At 53.9% G+C, this 24269-nt stretch overlaps 1 pseudogene; it reads left to right on the forward strand.

Annotated features, from left to right (window-relative positions):
- The first annotated feature begins 2512 nt into the window (after positions 1-2512).
- LOC139361206 (SH3 domain and tetratricopeptide repeat-containing protein 1-like) lies at positions 2513-21855 on the forward strand (annotated as a pseudogene).
- Positions 21856-24269: the final 2414 nt, after the last annotated feature.

A 24269-nucleotide genomic window follows, 5' to 3' on the forward strand; every position in this document is an offset into this window, starting at 1 on the left:
TGCGGTTCTCTCACAAAGTGAATGGCCTCAGCCACAGCTTCTCTGCAGCTGCATCAGACTGTGGCGACAGGAGTGGTGGCTCCTGCAGGGCCTGCTGTCCCCACTGAGCCCAGTCTTGCTTGCCGCTGGAACCTGGTCATCATTTTGCACTGAAAGTATGTAATTCTACGGAATGAGAGCCAACATGCTGGGAATGGAGGCGTCTTTATCACGGTGCTCTGCATATTTTAATCTTGGGTGGAAAGTATGGAAAAGTATGTGATACCTGTGGTTTGATGTCAGAAGGACGTTGTGAACTTGACGTGGACTGAGGATGTTCAGTTGCAACAGGCACCCTGGCTTCATTAAATGAGACTTCCCCATCTCCCTGCCAGGCACGCACAGGTGTATGGCCACATCTTATGTGTTATCCTTATCTAGAGTGCGCCTTGTCGTCACGTTTAAAGTTACATGATGATATTCTGCCTCATAGAGTAGGTCCCAAACCGCATTCAACACAGAAATGCACTCTTGCTATTCTACATGGAAAGTGCTTTCATATACCAAGTGGGAGAGCAGTCCTAAAATCTGGGCTGGAATCACAGAAGGAAGGCTTTGGGAAGCAACAGATTCCCTAGTCCAAAGCTGGTTTTTGATGAACCTAGAAACAGGACCAAGAAAAGTGAATTTGCCTAAGGCCCTGACAATGTCACACGGTAGCATTTGAACCTAACAGTTTCTTGACCTATTTCTTTAAATGATTAGTCATGCTTCCTCTGATTCCTATATAAACGTATTCCTCATTCATTCTTTTGTTTCAGTGAATTATTGCGGTGCTACCACGTGGCAGTATTTGAGTCAAAATGTGGCAGTGTTTATCCCTTTCCAAGGTTTTTAGTTGTACAGTTTGTCAAAGTTGTGCTAACAGTTTCTTGTTGGTTGCAAGGTGTCCTTTCAGAAGCCAATTGTGTGGTGTATTTATATTGATTGTTGGAGGTAGTTTGGTTAGAACCTACTTTGAGTGGCTGGCGTGGGCCTGGGGGACAATAACAGCTGCCTGCTTCATGGGCAGAGATGAAGTAATTGCTTCCTGGGAAGTACCATCCTCCTGGCCACACTCTCCAGCCCATTTCCTTTGTGGTGGTTTCCTCGCATCTGCATGGTTCTGACTTCATGTGAGTCTCATTTATTTTAGCATATGACTTCAGGCTGTGGGGAAGAATGGCCATTTTAGCACAGAGATGCACACAAAGGAACAACTGGCTAAATGTGAGTGAAGACATTCTTGGGGGAGGGGATTCATTTCTTTTATTCTGTAACAGGCAGTCTGGGAAGCATTCTGGACATGTGGCCTGTGGCCTGCACTGTCACAGCTCCTCCCTGCAGGATCGCAGATGTTTGGAGATTGTAGTGATAACTGTTATCATTGAGAATGTCATTCTCATAGGCTCTAATAATTCAGGATTTATTCAGTGTTAATTTGTTAAAGACAACTGTGTTTCTACCAAATCCACGTGAGACGTTTCTCCCGGCAGTGTTGCTGGGGGTATTCCCGTGGCTTAGTCTTAGGGAAGCACACGCCTTTGAATACTGCTGAAGCTGTGAGTACCCAAAGCGCACCGGAGTATTTTTGCCATACGGGGTGTTAGTCACTGATACACATCTCAGTCAGACCTGATGGATTCTTGACCCCTTCCTTTTTAAATTTTTAATTTTCATTTTTTATTTTTGTTTTTTAAGAGCACAACCCCTCAGGTGGCCACCATGAATCTCTGGTGTTTTCGGTTGGCTGCAGCCTATTTGCCATCTCTGGTTCAAACATATTTGAAGTCTGATGATGCTTCCCTCTGTTGTTCTTCTGCTGTGTGACCTCCACGCACGCAGGGTTCAAGACTGTCAGAGCTGGGAGCCACCTTCACAACTACCAGGGTTTCCAGAACCTCCTTTATCTAGCCCTGGGGATGAAAGAGATGTCATCAGAGACGGAGGCTTATTAGGTTTACATGCCATTGATAACGAATGAGGAGGTTTTCTTTTATATAAGGGGAGCTTCTTATAACGTGCTTTACTAGGGTAAAGAAGCTTTTGAGGTTTGCTTTCTCTGGAAAGATAATTTGTGATCCTGCTGTTGCTTTCAACAAAAATATAATTTGCATACCAGTGCATGTTGTATTGCTGAGAACGGGCTGACAAATGGTTCTTAAGTCGTCATTCACTCTGCCACTGTTTCTTGAATGGCATATGTTTGCCAGCTGTAGTAGGAACTTGCTAGGCTCTAGGACTAACCGTTATGAAACGAGGGTCCTGGGGGAAGCAAATGCATATAACTATAAAGGTTTGAGGGGATATCAGAGGGGGTGCCTATAGGTGGAAAACTTCGTTCATTCATTGCCCCATCTAGGAGGTTTTGTGTCTTAGCAACGTGTTCCATAGCAACACATTCCTCTATCAAAATATTCATTATATTAAATTGAAATTCTCTGCTTAGGTTTGTATTTTTCCAACTAAGTTTAGAACTGGTTAAGGACAGGCTATGGGGTATGTATTATATATATCTACACACACACATATATTTATATATATACACATTACCATTGTAAATATACAATATATATTTATATATATACACATATATATTTCTCCCTCTCTATATACACATACAACCCACACATATATATACACACACACATATATGAAACACACACACACACACACACACTTCTACTGCCAAGCACAGAAAATCAAAACTAGGTAACCGTTCTTTTAGTGTTTATGAAAAAATAGATGTGTTAGTTGAGAGCGTCGTTAAGTTGCCAGGGGAAACACAGGATGGATTCACAAAGGGAGATAGTGTTTTTGTTTTTTGTTTTTTCTTTGTTTAACTCTTCAATTCGAAATAATCCAGACTTATGGAAAAGTTGCAAAAATAGTACGGAGAATTCCCATATACTCTTCCCTCAGATTCCCCAAACATTTCACCCCATTTGTACTTTCTCTCTCTGTGGATATAATTTTTTTTTTCTGAAATGTTTGAGAGTGGAAGGTAGAATGCAGGGCAGGGTGAAAGGCGGAAGGAGAGAGGTGGGTTGGGAGGCTTTTTTTTTTTTTTTTTTAACCTCCTGAGATGGAGTTTCGCTCTTGTCACCCAGGCTGGAGTGCAGTGGCACAATCTCGGCTCACTGTAACCTCTGTCTTCTGAGTTCAAGTGATTCTCCTGCTTCAGCCTCCCGAATAGCTGGGAGTACAGGCACCCATCACCATGCTCGGCTAATTTTTTGTATTTTTAGTCGAGGGGTTTCACCATGTTGGTCAGGCTGGTCTTGAGCTCCTGACCTCTGATGATCCACCTGCCTTGGCCTACCAAAGTGCTTGGGATTACAGGCATGAGCCACTGTGCCTGATGATTGGGAGGCTTTTGCAGTAACTCAAAGTGCTATGATGAGGGCTGGACCTGGTTGGAAATGATGAGGAAGGTGAGAAGTGGTTAGGTCTGGCATATATTTTGAAAGGAGAGTTTAAATGGGTTGGATGACAAGAGAGAGAAAAAGAAGTTTTAAGGATGATGTCAAGGATTTTGGCCTGAGTAACTGGAAGACTAGAGATGCTGTTATTGGGATCGGGAAGACTATGGGAGGAGTGGGTTATAGCAGGGGGAATCAGAAATGTGTTTTCGGCATGCTAAATTTGAGGTCCAAAAAGAGATGTCAAGAAGTGTTGGCCGGACGCGGTGGCTCACGCCTGTAATTCCAGCACTTTAGGTGGCTGAGGTAGGCAGATCACCTGAGGTCAAGAGTTCGAGATCAGCCTGGTAATTATTAAAATCGATCATTGATGTTTACTAATTAATCATATTCTTGCTCTTAATACTGCAGGGGGTGTACACCTACCTGTGATGTTGTTCCTAATATCCAGGGACAGAGAACATGATGTTAGTTTTAATATCGCAGTAGGTGTGCACTCACCCTGTGACACTGATCCTAATATCCAGGTGGTAGAGTATGACATGACTCCCAACATAGCAATGAATGGACAGCCACCCGGTGATATTCCTCCTAATATTCATGGAAGAAGCACATGATATTACTCCCAATATCGCAGGGAGGGTACAGCTCTTCTGTGATATGGTTCCTAGTATCCGGATGGGGAGAGGATGATAATAGTTCCAGTATCGCAGGCTGTGTTCACCCGCCCTGTGATATTGTTATGAGTACCCTGGAAGGGATATGACTCCCCATAGAGCAGGAGGCGTACATCCAGCCTGGGATATTGTTCCTATTATCCATGGAGAGGAGAGGCTGATATTACTCCCAATATGGTAGGGGGTGTACATCCACCCTGTGATATTCTTCTTAATATTCCAAGGCTGAGAGGTTGATATTACTCCCAGTATCGCAGACACCTTACACCCCCGTGTGATACTCTTCCTGATATCCAGAAGGGGAGAAGGGGAGAAGATGGTATCCCCATATCGCAGGAGGTGAACACCCACTCTGATATCTTTCCTAGTATGCATGGGGAGAGGGGATAATATTATTCCCAATATTGCAGAAGATGTACACGGCCCCCCATGATATTGTCCTTAATATTCCAAGGCACAGAAGACGATGTTACTCCCAATATGGCAGAAAGTGTCCACCCCCCAGTGATGTTGTTCCCATGATCCAGGAGGGAAGAGGATGATGTGACTTTCAACCCTTGCACCCTGCAATGCTCTCACCCTGCAATACCAACACCAGCTCAACCTGACATGGGCCCAGAGGTGCTGGCTGGGGGTGTTCATTGCTTCTCTTTTCTCCCTTGGCAGACTCAGTAGAGGAAACTGAGACTGAGCAGCCGCAGGAACAAGGTGGGTTTTACCAGTGGCTCAGGCTTCCTCTGGTTATGCGTTGGGCCTTGGGGTAATGCCGGAGGAGGGGACAGAGCTGAGTACAGTGGGCATTGGATGCGACAGTCACCCCTCTGTGGTGCGGGCTGGGGGCTTGGGGGACGTCGCCTGAGGTGGGCCTGAACCTCCCGTCTACTCTGGCACTGGAGGCTGTGGGGTCCCACACTTCTTCCAATGAACATGCTGACCCCCGCCTGGTCCCCGACCGAGGTGGGGCATCCTTTCCACTGCTGGGGCCCACATGTAGCTGTGGGTTCCTTTTTCATGACCTGGAGAAGCTGCAGCTTGCCCTGTGCTCTGCCTCAGAGATGGGAGGCCACACAGCCCTCAGCGGGTAGCAGAATTCAGAGCCTTAGGTTGCAGGGGCCTCAACTGAGGTCCCTGAAGGGTCTGCTCCTTCCTGAGGGGCTGATTCAGGGAGGCTCTCCCGTCTCCCCTCTGCGGCTCTGTTGCTTCCCCTCACACAGGGTCCGCATGTGGACAGCCTGGTGATGTGAATGCACCAAGGGCCCTTGGAAGTTCCCTGGGAATGGGATCCATCCCAGTACATTCGGGATGCAGGCACAAGGTCCCACAGGAGGCCCGGGAAGCCAGTGGGGAATGGAAGGCTGTTGTATGTTTGCCTCGGGGAGGGGATGGTTCCACCGTCTGCCAAAGTCTCTGGAGCAAAGGCACGTGGCTCTCCAGCTGCCCCGGAGGCCAGGGTAGTGGCTGGGAGGGGCTGTGGGCCTCTGCCGGGTGGGGGAGATTTCTTAGCTCATCTAGTGTAGTCAAGTCACATTTGCCTCTAAATCATATTTATTTATTTTTTTAATGCCAAGGCTTTACAGATGAATAAGGAGGCAGTTTGTATTGAAAATATTTTTTGCAAGTGAGCTTGAAACAGAGGGTCTGTTTAAATCTAGGTTTTTTCCTTCCCAGTAATGCCTCCTTTCATCCCAGGTTTTCCAACAGGAAACGCGCTTGTTTGCTCACCTCTGGGAGGGGGCTTTGGCTAGGAATCCACCAAAGCCAGCAGGCACCAGTGGGTTGCTTGAGCAGGCTGGCCTTTGTTAGGAACCGAGGGCTTCAGGTTTTCAGACCATCCAATGTGAAGGTGGCCACAGGGGCCTGGAAGCTTTCCCATCCTTCCTGCAGGGATGGTCCGTTTCCCTGCACGGAGGTGGGTACATGGGTACAACATCCCTGTCCTGTGCCGTCGGTGGCTTTACCAATTTTGCATAGCAGCTTTTGAGCTGATCAATAGCTCTGATTGGCTGTTGAGGATTTCATGGATTCCTGTACCCCACCGGGGGGCCCAATATGCTGACAAAAGTTACATTTGTAGTTGTAGTGCTGCATATACATGGGTCCAGTTAGAAGGCTTTGATTCTATCTAAAGGGAAAGGCATCTCTGAGGGATCACTGAGCTGACATAGTCTCCTAAAACCATGCTGTGAGGTGGCGACAAAGCAGGACAGGAGGGTGATTTTGTAGGAGAGTCGGGCCATGGGCCTGCGTGTTCTCTGTGTCCCCGGAGATCGTACGTGCTCCAGACCCTGGGTTTGCATTGCGCATAATTCTCAAGGGCTCATGGCAAGCTGCGCCAGGGACACAGAGGACGGGGATGCAGGGATCCTGCCCCAAGTGGACCAAGGACTCACTGTTGGACTCTAATCTGTCTAGGTGTTTTTGTGACTTGCAGAAATACCTCCACCTTGCCTGGGCCTGGAGCCACAGGAGACCCTGCCGAAGGTGAAGAATGTTCTGGAACAATGCAAGACCTGCCCAGGCTGCCCCCAGGAGCCAGCGTCCTGGGGTCTCTGTGTAGCATCCAGCAACATGAGCTTGCAGGACCCCGAGGAGCCCTCCTTCTGCTTGGAAGCTGAGGACAACTGGGAGGACCCAGAGACCCTGAGCTCACTGCTGCTGTTCCTGAACAGCTCTGGATTCAAGGCCAGCTTCTGTGGCCTGTACAACCTGGCGCTGCCATGGCTGAGCAGCATGTTCAGCAGCTTTAGCGACGAGTAGGAGCTGACTGGGCGCCTGGCACAGGCCTGAGGGGCGGCCAAGAAAAGTGGCCTCCTCATGGCCCTGGCCAGGCTCTGCTTCCTCCTGGGGCGGCTGTGCAGCAGGAGGCTCAAGCTGTCCCAGGCCCGGGTGTACTTGGAGGAAACACTGGGGGCCCTGGAGGGCAGCTTCGGGGACCTGTTCCTGGTGGTGGCTGTGTACGCCAACCTGGCCGGCATTTACTGGAAGCAGAACCGGGAGAAGTGTACACAGGTGGTTCCCAGAGCCATGGCCCTGCCCCTGGGGACGCCTGGCCACATCTGCAGCACCGAGGCGGACGGGGAGCTCCTGCAGCTGGTGCTGCAGTGGGCGGTGGGTGGCCAGAGCCAGCAGGCCTAGGCCCGGGCCTGCTTCCTGCTGGCCAGGCACCACGTGCACCTCAAGCAGCCTGAGGAGGCCCTGCCCTTCCTAGAGCAGCTGTTGTTTTTGCACAGGGACTCGGGAGCCCCAGACGCTGCGTGGCTCTCAGACTGCTGCCTACTCCTGGCTGACATCTACAGCCGCGAGTGCCTGCCCCACCTGGTGCTGAGCTGTGTCAAGGTGGCCTCATTGAGGACACAGGACTCGCTGGCTGGTTCGCTGAGGAACGTGAACCTGGTGCCCCAGAACGCCCTCCAGCCCCAGAGCCTCCCCACCCAGACTTCCCACTACCTCAGGCGAGCGCTGGCCTCCCTAACCCCGGGCACAGGCCAGGCGCTGCGCGGCCTTCTCCACGCCAGCCTGGCCCAGCCGTACAGCCACCATGGCTACCATGGCCCAGCCATCACCTTCATGACGCAGGCGGTGGAAGCCTGTGCTGTTGCCGGAGTCCGTGCCATCGTGGACCCCCTGGTGGCCCTGGCCTGGCTGCATGTGCTTCATAGGCAGAGCCTGGTGGCCCTGAACATCCTGCAGTCTGTCCAGGATGCAGTGGTGGTCAGCGAGGACCAGGAGGGTGTGATTGCCAACATTGGTGGCCGTGGCTCTGAAGAGGACGGGACAGAAGAGGCAGGCAGCCAAGGGCTACTACCACGCACTACCAGTGGCTTGGGACCTGGGCCAGCGGAGGAACCAGGCAACTTTGGGACCAGCTGGCCCAGCACTACCTCCTGGAGGCTGTACGTCTGTTCTCGAGGCTTCCCTGTGGGGAGTGTGGCCGGGACTTCACCCACATACTCCTGGGCTACCTCTTCACCCGCCAGGGCCCGGCCCAGCATGCAAGGGCTACTTCGAGTGGGTCCTTCTGGTGGCCGTGGAGATGGACCACGTGGAGAGTGAGTGCCCCAGTTCCTCCTGTGAGCCTTCTGGGGCCACTTGGGTCAGGGCACACCTGGGGTTTGTGATTCGGAAACAAGTGGTGGTTTTTTCACCATCGAAAGCGCTGAGTCATGGCCAGCAGCAGATGTTGGCAAACGCCCTGGAGACAGGCCGTTCCCATGCAGGGCCAGGCCCTCTGTACCCTACTGAGGCAGGCAGCTCTTCTTGGTTTGCCCAGGGACCATCCTGCCTTGAGCACGGAAAGTCCTGTGTGCTGGGAATCCCTAGACATAACCGTGGGATCAAGGCATGTTGTGCTGAGCTAGGACTTGGGGCCCCTCCATGAGCCAGGCCCTGAACGCCAGTTCTTGTGCCTGTGTTTGCTTGGTATCTCGGCAGCCCTGTGCACCGGTCATCCCACTTCACAGAGGACACAGGGGCGGGTGATTGCCCAAAGCCACAGAGCAGTTCACGCAAAAGCAGCTCGTGCTGAGTGTGCCAGGACCCACCCACAAAAGGGGCTTGTGGGGTCCTCGGGAGGGAGGTGCTGAGCGTGGGAATGTGAGCTTCAGGCCAGAGAAGCCACAAAAGGGTGAGTGGCGTGATGGCGGGGCAGCGCTTGGCCCCGGGTTAGGGAAGCCTCTTTAGTCTGGGCCCAGAGGGTTAAGAGGATTTAGTCAAGTAACAGGTGTGGATGAGGGGCTGATGGTGTAGCCTGTGTGAAGGCCCAGGGGTGAGCGAGTGGGGGTGAGTCAGCGAGGATGGGTGGGGTGTGAGTGGTGGTGAGTGAGCGGGAGTGTGAGTGGGGATGAGTGTGGTGTGAGTGGGGGTGAGTGAACGGAAGTGGGAGCGGAGATGAGTGGGGTATGAGTGGGGGTGAGTGAGCGGGGGTGAGTGAGCGGCGGTGAGTGAGTGGGGGTGAGTGAGCGGGAGTGTGAGCGGGGGTGAGTGAGCAGGGCTTATGCAGGGAGGTGCAGAGTTGGGAGGGGGTGGGTAGGGTGCTGGATGGTGAGAAGCTCTTCTGGAGAGCTAAGCAGGGCCTGGGGCCTCAGGCTGTGGCTTGGCCTTTTCCCCAAGAGCACTGGGGAGCCACGGAGTGCTATCGAACAGTCAGTGCAGACCGAGCAGTGAACGGACAGTAGCTGGGCAGGGCTGTCCAAAATCTAGGCCGCAGAGAATAGATGAGGAAGTTGAGTGCAGGGAAATGGCTGAGACAAGGGATACTGCTGAGTCCCCTCTGCCTTGCAGCGCTTTGTCATGGCATAGTGAGACCACTCAGAGGTGCCTCTTGTGGCCTGGACCAGAGCTCCAGGGGCTGTGCCCAAATCTGAATCTGCTCATTTCCCAGCACAGGCCTGGCACCCACTCTTGGCCCTAGGAGTGATGAGATTTTGGAAAGGACCGTGTGAAGGGGCCCCGGTCCCACACATCTGCCCAAGGAAGGTTGGGGGGTTCAGATCCAGGCTTCTTCCCCAGGGACATTCTCTGACTGGAAGGAGACCCTCCAGGAACCCAGCGCCCCAGTCCCCACTGCAGCCTCCGGTGGCTCCTGGCACAATAGCCTGTGGTACCTCCTCCTACGAGGCCCTCCCCTGGGTGCTGGGGGATTCAGACTTGGAAATGCAGGCCAGGGAACGGGGATCATGCTTCCCTGTCTCCCCACCCTGAGCTGAACGGTCAGAGAGACGGAGGGCGGGGCTGATACCCCACATGCTTCCTTGGGGTCATTTTTGAGTCACTTTCGGTAGTTTGTGTCCTTCTAAGAGTTTGGCTGTTGTGTCTAGATGGTCTGGCTTCTTGGTGTACAATTGTTCGTAGTGTTTTCATGGAATCCTTTTATTTCTGTCGGGTCGGCAATCATGTTTCCTCTTTCATTTCTGATTTTAGAAACTTGGGTTTGTAATTGTTTATTTATTTTTATTAGAGATCGGGTCTCATCGTGTTCTCCCAGGGGGGTCTTGAATGCTGGCCTCTGTGATCCTTCCCCCTCGGCCTCACAAAGTGCTGGGATGACAGGCGTGAGCCATGGTGCTCAGTCTCTGATTTTAGTCGTTTGTGCCCCATCTTTGTTTTCTTGGTCAGTCTGGTGAAAGATTTGTCACTTTTGTTGTTATTTTCAAAAAACCCACTTTTGGTTCTGTTGATTATCTCTTTTGTTTTTCCATTCTCTGTATTTTTACTTCCCATTTCCACTCTCACATTTATTATGTTCTTCCTTTTATTCACTTTGGGTTTAGTTCATTTTCTAGTTTCTCAAGGTGGAAAGTTAGGCTTTTAAGATTTTTTTTCTTTCTTTGAATGTAGACATTTACAGTTATAAATTTCCCTTTCAGCACTGCCTTAGGTACATCTTGGTGTTTTTGATACACTGTGCTATTTTTTTTTTTTTTTAAGTTTTGCTCTATTGCCCAGGCTGGGGTGCAGTGGTGCAATCTTGGCTCACTGCAACTTCTACCAAGGTTCAAGTCATTCTCATGCCTCAGCCTCCTGAGTAGCTGGAATTACAGATGTGCACCACCACACCCGGCTAATTTTTGTATTTTTTTTTTATAGAGACAGTGTTTCACCATGTTTCCCAGGCTGATCTCAAACTCCTGGACTCAAGCGATCCTCCCGCCTCGGCCTCCCACAGTGCTGGGATGAGAGGTGTGAGCCACCGTGCTGGCCCAGGCTGTGCATTTGTTTGTATTCTTTTCAAATTAATTTTCAGTTTCCCTGATGGTCTCTTCTTTGACTCACTGGTTGTTTAGGAGTGTGTAGTTTTCACATATTTTTGAATTTCCCACGTTTCCTTCACTGTCGATTTCCAGTTTCGTGCCAGTACAGCTGAAGAACACCTCTGCTTTGGTCTCAGTCCTTCTCCCTTCACTGAGGCTCATTTTGTGGCCTGGCACATGGTCTGTCATGGGGAATGTCCCATGGGCGCTCAAGAGGACTGTGTATTCAGCTGTTGTTGGGGGGCGTGTGTGACAGATGTCCATTCGGCGTACCTGGTTTCCTTTGTTAATCTTCGGAATGTTTCTGACACTAGAAAATCAGAAGCTTTCCACCGTTCCCAGCGCCCTGGCTTTGGGAGAGGCCAGCGAGCCTGTGGGTTTGGAGCCTTGTTGCATGAGAGAAGCATGTGTGGAAATGCCAGGGGCCGGCTTTGAACCCCATTCCCCCAACATGATGCCGTGTGTGGCAGACGTGATGCTTGGCTTTGCTCTCTCAGGGTTCCATCTGTGACAGGGGCTACTTGTGTCCCTGGTCTCATCATCTCAGGCTGAAGGTGGCCCTGGTCCTGGCCAGAGGGGTTTTGTGAAGCAGAAATAGATGGCCTGGTGCAGGGGCCGAGCCTGGCCAGAACCTCGGCCCTGGGAGTTGTAAAGAAGGCCGGCCTGTACCATGAGTATGTGCACCAAGCTGTGCCCATGTCACGGTGTGCTCGGCGCCTGCCCTTGCACAGGTGCATGGCCTGTCTGAGCCCAGGCTCCCCGCCTATGGGGCCCAGGTTCACAGAGGTGTGAAAGAGACAAACACAGAGCAGGGGCCTCTGAAGCCAGCCAGCCTCGCTTCGATGCTGGGAGGCTGACGTCTTCCATTTTGTCTTCTGCCCAGGCCAGCTGCGGGCCGCCCAGCGGCTGTGCTACTTCTACAGCGTCGTCATGCCCAGCGAGACCCAGTGTGTCATCTACCACGAGTTCCAGCTCTCCCTTGCCCACAAGGTGGCCGACCAGGTGCTGGAGAGGGCAGCTCCTGGACACCACCAGTCAGCTCTACCTGTCCCTGGGCACCTAGTGGTGAGGACTGGCTTTGCAGTGGTGGGGGTGTGGAGGGGTGCAAGGGGGTAGGGGTGGCAGGGAGGCGGGCACAGGGAAGCTGGCCCAGGGCCTCCTCAGCCCCTTTCCTTTGTATCATTTGGTTCCTTGGCATCAGATGCTTTGAGCTGGTGGGTCTGGGGTCGTCCCAGGGCTGCTGCTGGCTTGTGAGTCCCAGCTTGAGTCTCCCTTGTTGGGTCAAAGGTCATCTCAACCCCAGCAGAGGCAGTACGTGCACGTGCACTCTGGGCTGTTCTTCCTACTATGGTGGCCTTTGTCATCTGACCTCTGCCTGCCCCGAGTCTTCACTCCTGGCCTTCATCTGTCCCCTTAAATGTGACCACAGCAGCCACCTGTGGCTTCTCTCCCACAGAAGACAGAGCCAATTGTGTCACCTGCTTCCCCGGGGCAGGGTTTCAAGGTCTCACGTCCCATATGTGGCCCACTCGGCTTCCCCCGAGCATGCTGACCTGGTGGGGTAACCATGGCCCTGGCCACCCCACCCACAGGGCCTGGTGACATTGCTGCAGTCACAGCCCCTCAAGTGTTGGACTTACTGAGAGAGCAGGGAAGGGGCCAGATTCCATGGGGACCCGGGAGACTGGCTCCAGTCTTGGCCTCAGGTTCACAGAAGGAAAATGGGTCAGTGTGCTAGAGCCATGCTTTTCAAAGTGTAGTCCCTGGACCAGCAGAGCAGCATCCATGTCACCTAGGAGCCTGTGGCAAGTGGGAGTTCTAGGGCCTGCCCCAGGCCTGTGGAGCCAGAAGCTCTGGGGGCAGGGCCAGCAAGCTATAAGGACAGGCCTCCGGGTGACTGTGATGCCTGCACACCTTGAGAACCATCGGCCTAGATAGCCTCTGAACACTAACGGCTCCTGGTGCGTTTGGAGAAGACACAGGCCATGTCTGGGAGGCAGGGGAGATGGACTAGCACACTCTTCCTGCCACAGGGCAGCATGATGCTCGATTCCCTCAGAAGGATGTCCTTCATCTTTTCCATGCCTTGTGTGTTCACCCTGGCCCTCCCAGCAGCCTGGGAAGGGCAGAACACTGCACACACAAGAGGGCCGTTCCCAGTCCCCACATTCCAGATTCATCTGTCACCAGACCCACGAGAGGAGGCAGACTGGTTCCAGGAGGATGAGAGCCCTTGTTCTGACACCTGTGTCTGATTCCAGTGATTCCAGGGCCTACAAATCCTCTCTGGACTACACCAGACGAAGTCTGGGAATTTTCATTGACCTCCAGAAGAAAGAGAAGGAGGCACATGCCTGGCTGCAAGCAGGGAAGATCTATTACATCTTGCGACAGAGCGAGCTGGTGGACCTGTACATCCAGGTGAGTGGCAAGGGATGCAGGACGACCCCTGTGCTGTTCACTCTCTGTCCATCCACCCATCCATTCATCCTTCCATCATCTATTTACCTGTTCATCCTTCCATCCATCCATCCATCATCCATCCATCTGTCCTTTCATCCATCCATCATTCATCCATCCTTTTATCATCCATCTATTCACCCGTCTATCCATCCATTCACCTGTCCATCCACCCATCCATTCATCCTTCCGTCATCTGTTTACCTGTTCATCCTTCCATCCATCCATCCACCATCCATCCATCCATTCTTCCATCATCCTCCCATACACCTGTGGGTCCTTCCATTCACCCATCCATCATCCATCCATCCATCATCCATCCTTCCGTCCATCCATCCATCATCTATCCATCCATCCCTTCGTCCATCCATCCCTCCATCATCCATCCATCTGTTCATCCATCCATCCATCATCCATCCACCTGTTCATCCTTCCATCCATCCATCATCCATCCATCCATCCATCCATCCTTCCATCATCCATCTATTCATCTGTTCGTCTTTCCACCCATCCATCATCCATCCATCCATCATCCATCCATCTTTTTATCCATCCATTCACCTGTTCATCCATCCTTCCATCCATCGATCCAACTGTTCATCCTTCTATCCACCCATCCATCCATCCATCATTCATTAATCTATTCACTTCTTCATCCATCCATTCACCTGTTCGTCCATCCATTCATCCATCCTTCCATCCTTCCATCCATCCATCCTTTCATCCATCTTTCCATCCATCTTTCCATTATCCATCCATTCAGCTGTTCATCCTTCTATCCATCCAACCATCTTCCATGCATCCATGATCCATCCATTCACCTGTCCATCTATTCATTCATCATTCATCTTTTTATCATCCATCCATTCACCCGTCCATCCATCCATTCATTCACCCGTCCATCCATCCATTCACCTGTTCATCCATGCCTCCATCCATCCTTCCATCATCCATCCATTCACCCTTCATTCTTCCATCCATCCATCCTTTCATCATCCATCCACTCGCCTGCTCATCCTTCCATCCATCCATCCATCATCCATCCATCCATTCTTCCATCATCCATGCATTCATCTGTTCGTCCTTCCATCAATCCATCCATCCATTTATCCATCCATCCATCCATCATCCATCATCCAACTGTCCATTCATCCATCCATCATTCATCCATCCTTTTATCATCCATCCATTCACCCATGTATCCATCCATTCACTTTTTCATCCATCCATCCATCCATCCATCCATTCTTCCATCATCCATGCATTCATCTGTTCATCCTTCCATCAGTCCATCTTTCCATTTATCCATCCATCCATTTATCCATCCATGCATCCATCATCCATTCGTGTCCATTATTCCATCCATCATTCATCCATCCTTTTATCATCCATCCATTCACCCGTGTATCCATCCATTCACTTTTTCATCTGTACATCCATCCATCCATTCATCCTTCCATCATCTATCCATCCTTCCATCATCCATCCATCCATCCATCCATTCATTATGCATGCATCCATCATCCATATTTCATCATCCATCCACTTGCCTCCTGTTCATCCTTCCATCCATCCATCATTCATCCATCTATCCATTCATCCATCCATCATTCATCCATCCTTTTATCATCCACCCATTCACCCGTCTATCCATCCATTCATCTGTTCATCCATGCATCCGTCCATTCATCCTTCCATCATCCGTCCATTCACTTGTTCATCCTTCCATCCATCAATCATCCATCCATCCATCCATCCATCCATCCATCATCTATCATCCATCATCCATCCATTTATCCATCCATCCATACTTCCATCATCCATCCATTCACCTGTTCATCCTTCCATCCGTCCATCATCCATCCATTCATCCACCCACCCATCCATCATCCATCCACCCATCCATTCACCCATCCATTCATCCATCCATCCATCATCCATCCATCCATCATCCATCCTTTCACCCATCCATCCATTCACCTGTTCGTCCATTCATCCATCCATCATTCATCCATCTACCCACCAATCTACCTATTAATCCATTCCTCCATACATCTATCTGTCCATTTGTTTATCCATACATTCGTCTATCCACCATCTATCCATCCACATGTACATACATCATCTACCCTCCACCCATCCATACATTATCTACCCACGCATACATACATACAGACATACACACATCATTCCACCCACCCACCCATCCATCCATCCATCCATCCATCCATCCATCCATCCATCCATCCAAGTATTCATCTATCCACACACCCTTCCATCCATCCATGTGTCTACATCTCATCCATTCATCCATCCATCCACTCATTCCTAAGCCACTGCTGAGCACCTGTTGTGTGCCTTTTCCCTCCCTCCAACTGGTTCCCTCACATCCTCCGCCGGTGGCCAGCATCTTCTCCCTGAGGGCAGAGGCGCGGCCCCTCACAGTGCACAGCACCTGCTGGTATACAGCACATGCTCAAATAATGTGACCGCTCAATTAACACACAGAAGAACTTGCTCCAAGCGACATGTGGCACATCTCCTTATAAAATGAATCTATCATAGTGGCTGTTTTCAGAGGCTTTCCCAAACACAGTGTGATCTGGAACAAATTGTGAAGCCCATGAGCCTGATGAAGCTTTCATTATTGAGCACCTGCTATATACCTCCTTGAGCTGAGGAGAGGGATGAAGAGCTCATGGCCAAGAGGGGACCAGGCCCACCCACAAACACTGCTGATGTGGCGGGGATGTGGCAACGCAGAAAGGAGCCAGGGGCTGGGCTCCCAGCAATCTGGGGGCCACGGAGACTGGTTTGAGTGCAGGGGGAGTGGGCTAGGGCTAGCCCTGTTGGTAGGATTTATAGGTGTCGGGCTCCTGGGCTGCAGCTGCTCAGTCAACTCCTGGCACTCAGGAGCATCAGTTCATTGTCCTCATGCCAGTGGTGGGGGCAGCCCTAATGCACAGGGTCTGAAAAATGCTCAAGTGTACCTGTAGTGTGTGAGAGGAAGGAGCCTGGCAAAGGTGCGCGTAGCCACCTCGCTAGGTGTGGGCCTTGAGGGAACTTCTGTCTCCTTTCAGGTGGCACAGAATGTGGCCCTGTACACAGGCAACCTCAACCTGGGGCTGGAGCTGTTTGAGGCAGCTGGAGACATCTTCTTCAATGGGGCCTGGGAGCGGGAGGAAGGCCTGTCCTTCTACCGGGTGAGCTGGCCTGTGGGCTGATGTGGGTGGGCCTCAGTGGGGCACCTGGAGGGCTGAGGCACAGGTGTGGCAGGGTAGAGGCCTCCCAAATGGAGGCAGGGCCACCCATGCACATGATGAGTTTCCAAGTGGTCTCACCGGGAATGATATTGGCCATGCCCCTGCCTGGGACAAACGCTCGGGGCCTGGACGTGACAATGGCTCTACCCTTGTACCTGATGACCTCAAGCAACCCTGAGTGGGAAGTCCTGTCACCATCTTCCAGATGAGGAAACTGAGGCTCAGAGAGGCACAGGGACATGCCAAAGGACACACAGCCTATCAGTGGGAGACCCAGGTCTGCATACACCCCGAAGTGGGACGGCTTCTCCCTTCCTCTGAGCTCACGGTGTGGCTCAGCCCTGGGCACAGATCAATGTGGTATTTTTAGAGCAGAGAGGAGTGCTGGCTCCCCCCAGTCAGACCCCCGGTGCCCAGGTGGGAGAGGCTGGTCTGAGGCTATCGGGTGTAGCTGGATGGGCCTCAGGTGACTCTTCAGCCCCCAACTTGGATGTCTGAACTGTGTGTTATCCCAGAGCACAGAGCTGTGTCGAGGTGCAGGGGTAGCTGGGGTGTGGGAAGCTCCAAGCACGTGTTTGAGCTCTGAGGAGGGCGCTGGGCAAGGTGGGTGATGCGGGAAACCTGACCCCACCTGCCTGTGTGGTAGGACCGGGCCCTGCCCCTGGCAGTGACTACGGGCAACCGCAAGGTGGAGCTGCAGCTACAGCTGCGCAACAAGCTGGTGTCACTGCTGGCCACACTGGAGGAGCCCCAGGAGGGCTTGGAGTTTGCCTACATGGCCCTAGTACTCAGCATCACTCTGGGTGCATCCCCTGAGCCCCCGCCCTGCCAGGACCCACACTTTGCCAGAGCCCAGCCTCCAGGTCTGCAGGCCAGGAGCTGAAACAGCTGCTGGATTTTCCTGGTCTCCTGTCCAGGCAGGCAGATCTGCCCAACTGGCTTCCCCGTCCGGCTGTGGGGCACAGCCCGAGGTCTCTCACGCAGTGCAGAGCTCCCTGCTTGACTGAGCTCTGCTTCCTCTGCCTGTTCCCGCTGCTGACCACAAGGGCCGCCCAGTGTGCTCTCTGCCTTCCAGACATGCCAGGCATCTCGTTGGTCCCTGTGTGTGCCAGGCTGAGTGGCACATTCCCTTTCTCTTGTGCCCTTCCCACCCTCATCAACCACACGGCTCTCTGGCTGATAAAATCCCAGTTCCCCTTCCAGCAGTCTGCCCCTTAAGGCCGTGCATCCCCTGGTGCTGTGCCAGGGTCGTCTGTCCCCCTCCAGAGACAGGGAACCCTAGGCAGGCCACATGCCCCAGCGCCTTGTGCCCCGTGGCCCAGTACACAGTAGGTGTGCAGCTGACTCCCCAAGGTAGGGGGCTCTGATCAGGACAAACCCAGGAGGAGTCGGATGTCACGTCTGTGGGTTGCCTGGAGCCGGGGAGCCCGGGAGCACCTACACTGCATGGCTTTTGGGCTCCCCTGGTTAAAACCAGTGAGCAAAGGCAGGTGGCTATGTGTAGGCACAGAACTGGGCCATCCAAGTCCGACTTTGCCAAAGCCTCTCAGTAGACAGGGGCAGGCCTTATTAGTTCTGCTTTGCAGATGGAAAAGTGAGTCTGGGAACCTGGAAGGGAATGGCCAGAGCTGCCCAGGTGACCACAGGTGCCTGGAGACAAGCCACGTGTGCTGCCTGGGGTCTGTATACCTGCTCCTGAGGGGCATGTTTCCTCCCTGCCCCAGAGAGCCACATCCTCACACCTGCCCCTTTGGCCTGCACCCCAGGGGACCGGCCAAACGAGCGTGTGGCCTACCACCGGCTGGCCGCCCTGCACCACCGGCTGGGCCATGGCAAGCTGGCGGAGCACTTCTACCTCAAGGCCGTTTAGCTCTGCAACTCGCCGCTGGAGTTCGACGAGGAGAACCTCTACTACGTGAAGGTGTACCTGGTGCTCGGTGACATCATCATCTACGACCTGAAGGTGGGTGGGGAGGGGCAGGGCTCGGGGTGTTCCTGGCCCCCTTGCAGTGGGATCTCCATCTGGACCCCAGAGGCCTGGGTTCCAGCCTTTCTTAGGAATGGCCCAGTGGCCTCCCTGGAGCTCTACACCCAGCTGGAGGAGCCAGCAAGGTTAGCAGGTAAAACCCAGCTCCCCAGATGGCCAGACCCCACCCTCAAGAACTCAGTCTCAGCCAGGGAGGCTGACACATGAGTGGGCAATGGTGGCCTCTGGGTAAAGAAGGGGGATTGTAGTCAGGGGGCCCTCCTGGAGGAGGTGACACCAAAGCTGAGTCTTGACAGTCAAGTGTCAAGGTGCATTTAACAAAGAAAACAGGGTCGGGAGAGTGACATTTCAGAGGACGGCATCATCCTCACATTGAATCCACGTTGCAAGATCTAACCCAAATCTTGGCGCCTCCTCTAGGAAGCCTGCCCAGGGTGCCAGCCTGCACTGAGCAATTCCTTCCTGGAGTCCGGAGACACCTTGAATCTTCACATCACCCAGGAAGGGTGGGGTGGGACCAGTGTCTTACCATTGAGTTCACAGACAGGGAAACCCCAGCTCAGGGCAGGTGCAGTGGGCGGGGCCCCAGCCAGCCAGGCTGAGGCCTTGTTAGGTCGGGTGTGTCTCGAGGGGAGGTGCTATGCACCCTCTGCCCCCAGCCCTGCAGGGGTGGAGAGCTGGGATTGGCAGACTGAGACCTGTGGTGTCTCCACCCATCTGCCCAGCGGGCACCGCCCCTCCTTAGCATCACACCAGCCTCGTGTCAGTGCTCCTTACGGGCTGAGGGGCCAGGGCACTCCAGTCCAGGGGCCGAGATCTTGGGGGCCTTAGAACAACATGAGGAGCTGGGGCAGCCCTAAGACCCTGCCCCGTATACCCCATCGCAGGCCTGGGGCTGCCCGGGAGGCCCCCGCCCAGTACTGGCGACATCTGGTGGTCAGACGTGGTTTCTGTGGCCTCCCAAGTCCCAGCCAGATAGGGAGGTGCCAAGTGTCAGGCCCAGGGGGACGCTGTTCACCGCTCAGGGGCACGCCTGGGACCCAGGGGGACGGGCCTCCCAGAAGAGGCCTTTATCTCTCTTGGTCAAGCCTGCCGCCCACTCCGCCTGTCCAGGAGAAAGGAAAGCGCCAAGTAGCACAGCCCTCCTTCCCATGCACAGCCCTGCTTCCCATGCACAGCCCTCCTTCCCATGCACAGCCCTCCTTCCATGCACAGCCCTCCTTCCCATGCACAGCCCTCCTTCCCATGCACAGCCCTCCTTCCCGTGCACAACCCTCCTTCCCGTGCACAGCCCTGCTTCCCGTGCACAGCCCTCCTTCCCATGCACAGTCCTCCTTCCTATGCACAGCCCTCTGGGCCTCATCGTGACTATGCTGTCAGCACAGGCCAGCTTCCCACAGGGAGGTCCCCTTGGAATTATCCAATGGCGGCTGTCTTTCCAAGGCTACACCCTCCTCCATGTATAGGAGGCTCTGGACCCAGGGCCCAGAGGAGTGGGAGAAGAAGCCGGGCTGGATAGGACCTGGAAGGCTGGCAGAGAAGCAGGGGTAAATGGGCATCTTTGCCAATTGCCTCTAAAATGGGGTCCCCTTTAGTCTACACATGAGAGTGAGCCCTGGAATAGGGTGGATTAGGTGTTTACTGGCTCAGGCTGTCACTCACTACAGGCACATGGAAATGCACACGCAAATGCACACAGGCACAGGCACACGCACACACAGGCGCGCACACACAGACGTGCACACAGAGGCATGCACACAGGCACACACACAGGGACATGCACGCACAGGAACACAAACACGCACATTCACATGCACAGGCACACACACAGACATATGCATTGGCTGGCTCCTTCCTGTTTAGTTGGGAAGCCCCCACCCCTCCAGGAAGCCTTTGCCTTCCACACCCGGCTGAGTCTGGGGCCTCCTGGGCTTCCCTCTGCCACAGCCCGGGCCACCCTGTGTGGTCAGTGTTCACTCCCAGGTCCCTCAGACTGGAAGCAAGGACGTTAGGCTCAACCATGCACCCAGCACAGAGTCCAGTGTTCGGCTGGGCCGGGGGGCATTGGATGAGCGGTGGCGGTGACTCGGGGCCTTCTCACGCCCCTGCTCCGTGTGTGGGGCGGGGCAGTGAGGGAATGGACTGCTGCATCTTGGACTCTGTCATTGGCCCTGGGAGCCATCTTGAGATGGTAAAGAGGGACAGGCCAGGCATGGGTCTTAGAGAGGTCCCTTGGGTGACCGCCATGTGGAGGAGGTGCCTGGGGAGAGGCCGGGTGGGGGATGGGAGGGTGAAGGAGGAGGTCTGGGAGGCGGCATCCCAACCCAGGGATGGTGAGTTTGAGCCAAAGACGCATTGAAAATGGGAGTGGATGTCTGGGGAGTCACACTCCGTCAATATTTCAGGGAACATTGCCAGAGAGGACACCTGTGACATGGTTTTGTACCTGGCCTGGCCCGTGGAGGGCCTGGAAATGGTCAGCATGGACAGGGGCCAGAGGGGAGCCTGGGTCACTCAACGCAGTGCCCCTGCTGTGGCTTGGAGCCACGGGTCCTGCATGGAACTCTCAGAGCAGGCAGGATCTGCCCTGACCTCAGCCCATGGGGAAAGCAGCCACTGCCTGCAGAGAGGGTGGCACTGGGGCAGGAGGCTTGGGGTGAGTGGGGCGTAGGGACAGTCAGGAAGGCTTCCAGGGGTGTCAGGGTCGTCCCCACCTCCTGCAGCTGAGACCACAGCAGTGTCACAGGCTTCGGGGCTCACGGGGTGAGCCAGCATCGGATGGACATGTGGAATGACCTGGACACAGGAACGGCCTCTGGGAAGACGGGCTCCAAGTCACCCTTTTGCTGACCATGACCTGTCCCCTTCAGGATCCGTTTGATGCAGCCGGGTACTACCAGCTGGCACTGGCAGCCGCCGTGGACCTGGACAACAAGAAGGCACAGCTGAAGATCTACACGCGGCCGGCCACCATCTCCCACAACTTCCTCCTGGACTGCGAGAAGTGGCTCTTCTTCTACCAGAAGGCCAGGACCTTCACCACAGAGCTCAGCGTCCACAGGGTCAACCTACCTCCTCTGCCACTCTGCGGGTGGGCCCCCTGGTTGGCCTCCAGCCACCCTCGCTGAGGACAGTATCCGAGGGAGTGGGTTTTGTGCAAGGAGGATGATCTTCTGCCTCTCCTGGTGTCTCCCGTAGCTCATTTTCTGGGTAATGGAAGCATAAAAGCAGGGTTCAAATAGCAATAAATGTTTTTTTTTTTTTTTTTGCAAAAACATACCGAAGTCCCCATGGCATCCTTCCCTGTGTGCTTCCTGGGCTGTGTCTAGGGGACAGCTCCTTCCCTGGTGGCAGCCCTCTGATCTTGGGGATGAGAAGGACCGTGAGTCCAACAGACCTGGGCCAGGTCACCATGAGCCTCGGTTTCCTCGGCGGCCAGAGGGGAGATGGTGATTGAACTCTGGGCAGCTCCCTGCTCTCCCTGCTCAGAGATCTTGCTGTAGGTCTCGTGCCACCCTTGCCTTTAACCTTCAGGCCACTGTGCCCAGATGTGGGGGCTGTTAGTGTCCCTGTTCGCCATTGAAGAAATAGAGGCACAGAGAGGTTAGGAGTCTGGCCCACCGTCACACAGCAGGTAGAGGCGGACACGCAGAGCCCAGTACACTGACCACCACACCACCCTGCCAGCCTGGAGCCAGGAAGGTGTCCCCCATTAGGACCCAAGGTCAGCTCCTGGAGCTCTCTCGTGGTGTCAGGAGAGCCGCAGGCCAGTGAGGGTGGCCCCGGGGATCCCTCACTCAGTGTCCTTTGCTCCCAGACTTGGTTGGGCTGAGCCTGGCCAGTCCCACCTCTGGCCACTGGTCAGCCCTGCGGGAAGGGAGATGCAGGGATCTCCGCCTGTGTAGACGCTGCTACCCAGTATTGAAAGCCTTATCTGGGCTGCCCCCCAGCTGTCCCCACCACCCCCTCCCCTTCCGGCCCCCGGCCCTCATCCCAGTCCCAGGAATCCCAGGTTTTCCTTCTTGGAATCTCTTGGCCCCAGGGAATACAGTTCACACTGTCTCTTTGCCAGTTTACGCAAGGAAACTGACGTTCAGAGACTGTGGGTGTCCCACGTGATTCTCACATACACTGCACTCTCCCAGACCCCTCTTTTAAACACTTTAAATGAGGTGACTTTCACATCGCATGCAATTAACTATTTCAACGCAAATAATGTGGTGGCATTTGTACATTCACAGTCCTGTGCAACCACCCACGCCATCTAGTTTCAAAATGTATTCATCTCCCCAGAAGAAACCTCCCATCCTCACTAAGCAGTTACCCCTCCTTGGTATCCCCAAAGCCCCTCGTTTAATGGAAGGGGAAACTGAAGCCCGGAGAGAGACTTGCCAGTGGGCAGCGCTCTGAAAATAAGGAATCAGGCACCCATCTGCTGCTTCAGCCCTGGGTTGGTTTTCCACTCAGCAGAAGTGACAGAGCCAGGAGGTTCTGGGACCCCATGCTTGCAGCCAGAGCCCTGCCTCGAGCCTCCCCACCAGGGGGCAGCAGAGAGCTTTCCAGAACCGGCCGCGGGGCTGGCGGGAAGCAGCGGGTCAGAGCTGCTGACAAACCTCACGTGGACCCCAGATCGCTGTCTCTGTGGGTTGGGTTTGGGAATTGGAGGGGAGGGCCGCATGATTGGAAACGTGAAGACAGCACGGCCTGGCTGGAGCAGCCGGAAGCGCCGTCACGTTGACTGAGGACACAGACCTCCTGCCCGCTGGACCGGGCCTGCAGCCATTCTTCTTGGGGTGGGGCCGTAGGTCCCTGACCTGCTTCAGAGTCCGGGGGCTTTGGAACTCTGCCTCCCCATCTATGCCCACCCTGGCTGGTGCCATGAGGGGGCCTGGATCCTGGGATCCTGTTCCTCTTGGGCAGCAGAGTCTGGGGGACCAGAGGAGATGATGGGTCTTCAAGCCCCACATTCAAACCCCAGCCCACCACTGACAGTCTGGGGGTTCGGGATGAGGGAGTTGATGTCTCTGAGCCCCAGTTTTGTCACCACTAAAATGAGGCCGATATAATGGGGCAGAGTGCCAGCCCCGGGCTAACAGAGGCCTGTTTCCTACTGGCAATACCTCTTACTCCTAGGAAGAGCTCCGACCACTACACACTAGGGAACACTCAACCCAGGCCAACTTGTCAGAGGCACGAGAACCAGAGCGACTCCATCTTGAATGGGGGCTGGGTAAAGGGAGGCTGAGACTTGCTGGGGCCGCATTCCAGGAGGCTGGGCATTCTTAGTCACAGGATGAGATAGGAGGTCGGTACAAGATACAGGTCATAAAGACCTTACTGATAAAGCGGGTTGCAGTAAAGTCAGCCAAAGCCTACCAAACCCAAGATGGCCACGAGAGTGACCTCTGATTGTCCTCACGGGCTCATTATGTGCTAATTATAACGAATTAGCTACTACAAGACACTCCCACCAGCACCGCGACAGTTTACAGATGCCATGGCAACATCTGGAGGTTTCCCTACATGGTCTCAGAAGAAGGGAGGGCAGAAACTCTCATTTCTGGGAATTGCCCAGCCCCTTTCCTAGAACACTCATGAATAGTCCAACCCTTGTTTAGCGTATGATCAAGAAATAACCATGAAAATGGGCAACCAGCGACCTTTGGTGCCTTTCTGCCTATGGAGCAGCCATT

The sequence above is a fragment of the Macaca nemestrina genome, unplaced genomic scaffold (assembly GCF_043159975.1).
Source record: "Macaca nemestrina isolate mMacNem1 unplaced genomic scaffold, mMacNem.hap1 Scaffold_101, whole genome shotgun sequence".
Taxonomy (NCBI): domain Eukaryota; kingdom Metazoa; phylum Chordata; class Mammalia; order Primates; family Cercopithecidae; genus Macaca; species Macaca nemestrina.